The following is a 6,382-nucleotide window of genomic DNA, read 5'->3' as shown; positions in this document are numbered from 1 at the left end:
TGTTTGTGTAGAGCAGTGGTTCTCAACCTGTGGATCGTGACCCCTTTGGGGGGTCAAATGACCCTTTCACAGGGGTCACCTAAGACCATCGGGAAAACATATATTTTCACTGGTTTTGGGAATAATTTTATGGTTGGGGGTCATCACAAGATGAGGAACTGTATTAAAGGGTCGGCATTAGGAAGGTTGAGAACCACTGGTGTAGAGGATATAGAAAGGTTTATATCTTGTCTGTTTGTCTATCTATCATCCTCTCTCTCTCCCTCTCTCTCCCCCCTCCCTCTCTCCTCTCTTTTGGATGCAGTAAAGTCTACATCTCTGTCTGTCTGTCTGTCATCCCTTTGTGTAGAGGATATAGTAAGGTTTATATCTTGTCTGTCTGTCTGTCTATCCATCATCTTTCTTCCTCTCTCTCTCCCTCTCTATCTCTCTCTCCCCTCCCTCTCTCTCTCTCTCTCTCTCTCTCTCGCATGCATCTATCTATCTATCTATCTATCTATCTATCTATCTATCCATCCATCTATCCATCCATCTATCCATCTATCCATCTATCTATCTAGCATGCATCTATCTTCTTTCTATCTATCTATCTATCCATCTAGCATGCATCTCTCTCTCTCTCTCTCTCTCTCTCTCTCTCTCTCTCTCTCTCTCCATCTATCCATCTAGCATGCATCTCTCTCTCTCTCTCTCTATCTATCTATCCATCTATCTATCTCCTATCTATATCTATCTATCTATCTATCTATCTATCTATCTATCTATCTATCTATCTTCTGTCTGTCATCTGTTTGTGTAGAGCAGTGGTTCTCAACCTGTGGATCGTGACCCCTTTGGGGGGTCAAATGACCCTTTCACAGGGGTCACCTAAGACCATCAGGAAAACATATATTTTCAATGGTTTTGGGAATAATTTTATAGTTGGGGGTCATCACAACATGAGGAACTGTATTAAAGGGTCGCGGCATTAGGACGGTTGAGAACCACTGGTGTAGAGGATATAGAAAGGTTTATATCTTGTCTGTTTGTCTATCTATCATCCTCTGTCTCTCCCTCTCTCTCCCCCCTCCCTCTCTCCTCTCTTTTGGATACAGTAAAGTCTACATCTCTGTCTGTCTGTCTGTCATCCCTTTGTGTAGAGGATATAGTAAAGTTTATATCTTGTCTGTCTGTCTGTCTATCCATCATCTTTCTTCCTCTCTCTCTCCCTCTCTATCTCTCTCTCCCCTCCCTCTCTCTCTCTCTCTCTCTCTCTCTCTCTGTCTCTCTCTCTCTCTCTCTCTCGCATGCATCTATCTATCTATCTAGCTATCTATCCATCCATCTATCCATCTATCCATCTATCCATCTATCCATCTATCCATCTATCTATCTAGCATGCATCTATCTTCTATCTATCTATCTATCTATCTATCTATCTATCTATCTATCTATCCATCTAGCATGCATCTCTCTCTCTCTCTCTCTCTCTCTCTCTCCATCTATCCATCTAGCATGCATCTCTCTATCTATCTTCTATCTATCTATCTATCTATCTATCTATCTATCTATCTATCCATCTAGCATGCATCTCTCTATCTATCTCCTATCTATCTATATCTATCTATCTATCTATCTATCTATCTATCTATCTATCTATCTATCTATCTATCTATCTATCTATCTTCTGTCTGTCATCTGTTTGTGTAGAGCAGTGGTTCTCAACCTGTGGATCATGACCCCTTTGGGGGGTCAAATGACCCTTTCACAGGGGTCACCTAAGACCATCGGGAAAACATATATTTTCAATGGTTTTGGGAATAATTTTATAGTTGGGGGTCATCACAACATGAGGAACTGTATTAAAGGGTCGCGGCATTAGGAAGGTTGAGAACCACTGGTGTAGAGGATATAGAAAGGTTTATATCTTGTCTGTTTGTCTATCTATCATCCTCTGTCTCTCCCTCTCTCTCCCCCCTCCCTCTCTCCTCTCTTTTGGATACAGTAAAGTCTACATCTCTGTCTGTCTGTCTGTCATCCCTTTGTGTAGAGGATATAGTAACGTTTATATCTTGTCTGTCTGTCTGTCTATCCATCATCTTTCTTCCTCTCTCTCTCTCTCTCTCTCTCTCCCCTCCCTCTCCCCCTCCCCCTCTCTCTCCTCTCTTTTGGATATAGTAAGGTCTACATCTTGTCTGTCTGTCTGTCTGTCTGTCATCTCTTTGTGTAAAGAATATAGTAAGGTCTATATCTTGTCTGTCTGTCTGTTTGTCTATCTATCATCCTTCTCCCCCCCATCTCTCTCTCTCTCTCCCTCTCTCTCTCTCTCTTTCTCTCTCCATCCATACCAGTGGTGGGTTCAAATTTTTTTACTACCGGTTCTTTGGGCGTGGCTTGGTGGGAGTGGCAGGGGAAGGTTACTGCAAAATCCCCATTTCCTCCCAATCAGCTGGGACTCTGGAGGTAGAGAATAGATGGGGGTGGGGCCAGTCAGAATTTTTACTACCAGTTCTCCAAACTACTCAAAATTTCCGCTACCGGTTCTCCAGAACCTGCTGAAACCCACCTCTGATCCGTACCGAGAAAAGCAAAGGGAATCTGCAGGTGCCAAATAGCCAGGCACAGTCTTAAATACATATGAGGTGAGCAACCTATAAATTAACTATCTATCTAACTAACTAACTAACCAACTAACTTAGGCAACTCTGCTTTAATACTCTCAGGAAAAGCTCTTTGAACATGCCATCATTAAATAATTGATTGATTGAGTGATAGCATGTATACGGCCGTCCAATTCACATGGCATGACTCTGGGTGGCATATAAAGGTCACTAAACCAATTTCCAATGCAAACCAGTAAAAGAAGCTAAGCCAATTAAATGACAATTAGAATTAAAGATATTTTGCAGAGTAACTCATTGAATGGAAACCGTAGCCCAGGCGCCAGGGGAAAGAGTCAAGCCTTAGCTGTCTTTCTAAAGGCTTGCAGGGTGAGAGAGCCATCCGTATATAGGGAGGAAGGAAAGGAGGGAGGGAGGGAGGGAAGAAAAAGGCTTAAAGGTTTCCCCTGTCCAGTCATGACCAACTCAAGGGGAAGGTGCTCATCTCTGAAACTCAGCCAAGGGAGTGTTGCAGCTCCGTTGCCTGAGCCAGGGCTATTGACAGATGCAGACTCTGAGAGTGAGGGAGAGGAGTTGGCAAGGCCTCCCTCTCCAGGACCCTCCTCTCTGGCAATGCCTCTGGAAGACACCGAAGGCCCAGAGCCAAGCATGTCCCCGCAGCCACAGGTGGACAGCGATGAAGGAGATAAGTGCTGGCTGGACCCTTGCCAGAGGCGCAGGGAGAAGCATGCGCAGCAGAGGGGAAGGCGTGCCAGAGATTAGCTGAGTCACTGGACCACATCCCACAGGGTATAAATGTGGGTATGGTGGCCGGTTCAGTTTGTGACGAGCAAAAACTAGAAATAATCCATGATCTCTGCGTTACTAGACTTCTGCCTGCCTTGTCGGACTGCATTTGGACTAATCTTTGTATTGCGGAAACTTTGCCTGCTTTATCGGAATGCTTGAGTCTAATCTTTGTTTTGTGTGAGTAAAGTCTGAATTGGCAGCTAGCCACTGGGTTGCTGCCAGCTTTATCTTCAAAGATTTTGTCATGTGGCTTATTAACTCCGGGCCGTCTGTGGGGGTCCGTGTGTGGGACGGAGACAGAACAGGGAGACTGTGTTGTCTGAGAGACATTGCCGTCATCATGTGGCCAGCATGAAAATACAGAACACAATAACTTCCTGCCAAAACGATACCTATTTATCTACTCGCATTTGCATACTTCCATGCTCCTAGGTTGGCATGAGGAAGAAGGTTCAACCAAATCATTTCAGAGAACTGTTGGAAGTTTCCTGAGATGAACTGAGTTTCCTGTTAAAGCAGCTGGAACTAGATCAAAAGACTTTTTATATATATAAAGCAGTTCAGGGAGCCAGAGAAAAGCCAACAACTTGAGTGCAGCGAACAAAAAACCCAGGGGTGAAATCCAGCAGGTTCTGGCAGGTTCTGGAGAATCGGTAAATTTTGAGTAGTTCAGAGAACCGGTAGCGGAAACTTTGAGTAGTTCAGAGAATTGGTAGCGGAAATTTTGAGTAGTTCAGAGAACCAGTAGTGGAAATTTTGAGTAGTTCAGAGAACCGGTAGCGGAAACTTTGAGTAGTTCAGAGAACTGGTAGCGGAAATTTTGAGTAGTTCAGAGAACCGGTAGCGGAAACTTTGAGTAGTTCAGAGAATTGGTAGCGGAAATTTTGAGTAGTTCAGAGAACCGGTAGCGGAAATTTTGAGTAGTTCAGAGAACCGGTAGCGGAAACTTTGAGTAGTTCAGAGAACTGGTAGCGGAAATTTTGAGTAGTTCAGAGAACTGGTAGCGGAAATTTTGAGTAGTTTGGAGAACTGGCAAATATCACCTCTGGCTGGTCCCAGAGTGAGGTGGGAATGGAGATTTTGCAATATCCTTCCCCTAGGAGTGGGGTGGGAATGGGGATTTTGCAGTATCCTTCCATTGCCACACCTACCAAGCCATGCCCATAGAACAGGTAGTAAAAAAAAATTGAATTTCACCACTGAAACAACCTCCCTCCTCCGGAAAACCCAACACCTTCCAGGGAAGAGTGGAGGAGAGAAGGACTTGGCTGCTCAACTTTCTGTTCCCTGGAAATGGGTGAATCTCACCTGCCCCCACCTCACTCCACCTTTGGTGGAAGGTAATTGCGGAGCCTTCCAACGCCCCTTGCTCTACCCTCCTTTCTGCTTTAGGCTAGCTTTCTTTTTTTTAAAAAAAAAATCATCCTTCCATTCCCCACTATCTTGTCGGAGCTGAAGAAGCTTCTTGGATGAGAAGTGAAACGTCTTCAAAAGAAAAAACAAGTAGGTCCAAAGTCCTAAAAAAAGCACCTTTGGGGCAACCATGACCTGGATGACTGAGACTCTCTACAGACCTTCCCATGGTCGCTCATTTGGTCAGAGCAACCAGGGAGCATCTGGGGTTTTCATCACCTCCTTCGGCTTCCGGGGTTAAGGACAATTTGCCGCAGCCTACTCACCTACAGCCAGCTCGCTGCAGCCCCCGGGATGACTCGCTGCGGGACAAGCGTTATGGCGATATCAAAGAAACGGTGGAATAGAATCAGTAAACGATGGAATGAAATGTGAATGGCAAAAATTAAAATATTTTTTTTTAAAAAAAATAATTGAATAGAATTTTTAAATTGTCCCGCGGCGAGTTGGCCATGATCAGTCGGCCACAGCGAGTTAGCTGCGGCAAGTTGTCCCATTCTGCAGATTCCATGGATCAATCATTTTTTTTTTTCATTTTTCATTTTATTTAATTTGTATTAAATAAAGGACTCAGGGCAGTGAACAGGCACAGAATAAAACACATAGAATACAAAAATTAAGAGCAGAAGTAAAATCGAATTAAATCAATTTAGCCCAAGACCAATTTAAAACCCCTGGTTAAGAACAAATTAAAATTTACAATTAAAATTTACCTTAAAAAAGAATGGAAAAGGTTAGGACAGACCAGCCTGGTGAAATAAAAAGGTGTTAAGAGCGCGGCGGAAGGTGCGTAGATCCGGGATCCTCCGTATCTCCGGGGGGAGCTCGTTCCAGATAGTAGGTGCCCTCATAGAGAAGGCTCTCCCCCTGGGGGCTGCCAGCCAACATTGTTTGGCCGACGGCACCTGGAGGTGTCCCTCTCTGTGAGAGCATACCGGCCGGTAGGAGGCCGTTTGCAGCAGCAGGCGGTCCCGTAAATAACCAGGCCCTAAGCCATGGAGCGCTCTAAAGGTGGTAACCAAAACCTTGAAGCACACCCAGAAGACCACCGTGAGCCAGTGCAGCTCGCGCAGGAGAGGTGTTACATGGGAGCACCACGTCGCTCCCATAACCACCCGCGCGGCCGCACTCACGTCGAGAGCTTCCCAGCCAAGCTTCCCTCTAGCTATTTTTTCCTGAAAAGTTCTGCTTTCTTATCTACCCCAAACTCACTCACCTATGTAAACATTGCAGAGGGAAAACTCAGGACCTTGGATGGTCTCCCGAGAAGTCTCTCTCGACTCGAGCAGGGAGGAATTCCCAGCGACTGGCTGGAGCTTAATATACTGTTCTAATTCCTTAATAGAGAATTAAACTGCCCCGCCTCTAGCACTCCTCATTAAGTTGATTAGCCTAACGCCATTCTTGCCATGGAATGATTGATGGTCCCATGAAACTAGAGCAGGTGGGTGGATATTGAGTAAGGGAGTTCCGACCCTAACCTTAGAGTAGAGATCATTCTCCAAGGGACTTACGACATTCAACTCAAAGCAACGTGGAAAAAAATACAGTGCATGATTAATGTTAGCTGTTGATGAAAC

At 44.9% G+C, this 6,382-nt stretch overlaps 1 protein-coding gene across 1 annotated transcript in view; it reads right to left on the bottom strand.

The window, feature by feature from the left end:
* Window positions 1-6,127, bottom strand: part of LOC117678895 (fatty acyl-CoA reductase 1-like) — a 47,128-nt gene extending 41,001 nt beyond the window's left edge. The window contains exon 1 of the mRNA XM_034440389.3: window positions 6,019-6,127. The gene's annotated coding sequence lies outside the window, so the exon portion shown is untranslated. The remainder of the gene's footprint in view (window positions 1-6,018) is intronic.
* Between the last annotated feature and the right edge of the window lie 255 nt (window positions 6,128-6,382).

The sequence above is a fragment of the Pantherophis guttatus genome, chromosome 7 (assembly GCF_059756535.1).
Source record: "Pantherophis guttatus breed Tessera chromosome 7, ASM5975653v1, whole genome shotgun sequence".
Taxonomy (NCBI): domain Eukaryota; kingdom Metazoa; phylum Chordata; class Lepidosauria; order Squamata; family Colubridae; genus Pantherophis; species Pantherophis guttatus.
Note: the sequence above shows the minus strand (reverse complement) of the source record. Positions and strands in the feature narration are given on the sequence as shown.